Source organism: Lolium rigidum, chromosome 6, assembly GCF_022539505.1.
Source record: "Lolium rigidum isolate FL_2022 chromosome 6, APGP_CSIRO_Lrig_0.1, whole genome shotgun sequence".
NCBI classification, from domain to species: domain Eukaryota; kingdom Viridiplantae; phylum Streptophyta; class Magnoliopsida; order Poales; family Poaceae; genus Lolium; species Lolium rigidum.
The window spans coordinates 257,988,440-257,989,368 of NC_061513.1; positions in this window are offsets into that span (position 1 = coordinate 257,988,440).

Genomic DNA, 929 nt, shown 5'->3' on the forward strand with positions numbered 1-929 from the left:
AGCCCAACAAGTTGCACCCCGGAGATTTCTAACTCCCACGTCAACTACAAGCCGAGCCTACTTTTCCGACGCCGTTGCTGGGAGATCAAGACACGCTGCAAGGGGAGTCTCTCACACCCAATCTCTTTACTTTGTTTATTGTCTTGCTTTATTTTATTTTCTGTCTTGTTTGCTTTCTTTATATGAAAACATAAAAAAATTAGTTACTTGCATTTAATTTATTTTGTTATCATGTCTAGTCCTGTACTTGTTACTCTATCACCAGAGGAATTGATCTTTACTTTTAAAGAAGGGGATGAGGAGAGTTTTAAAGAGGCTTGGTCTAGAATTTTTGATTCTTATGGTAAAAGCCTGAAACTAAAATGACTCTAAGCCTGCTTCTTAGTAACTCTTATTTTGGGCTTATTCTTCGCTATAGATATGCTTTGGATGCTGTAGTGGGAGGAGATTTCCTTCACTGCGATGGGGATCAAGCTTTTAATGCCATAAAAAAAATTGGTTGCGTCATCTAGCTCAGCTAATAAATTTGATTCATCTCTTGCTAGCATTCATGATAGATTAAACACTCTCGAGACAAATATATCTTGTTTAAAAGAAGGGTATAATCAGATTCGTGAATATTATGATTATGTTCCAGTAAACTTTGAACCTTCAATGTGGGTCCCTACTATTAAGGTTGCTATTTGTGAGTGAAACTTTTTATGCCCGTTGTGATATTATGTCTGAGTTTTGCCTTTATGCCTAAAAGTATTTATGAATCTTTGAAACTTTGGGGACTTACTGAAGGTGGAGAAGGAATAACTCTTGGCTGATAATTCTATTATAATTCCTAAGGGGATAGCCGAAGGTGTGTTCACAACCTTTCTTGGAAGAACAGATATTCACCGATTATCTCGTTATTGAATGTGTAGGGACGAGGACAAATCACA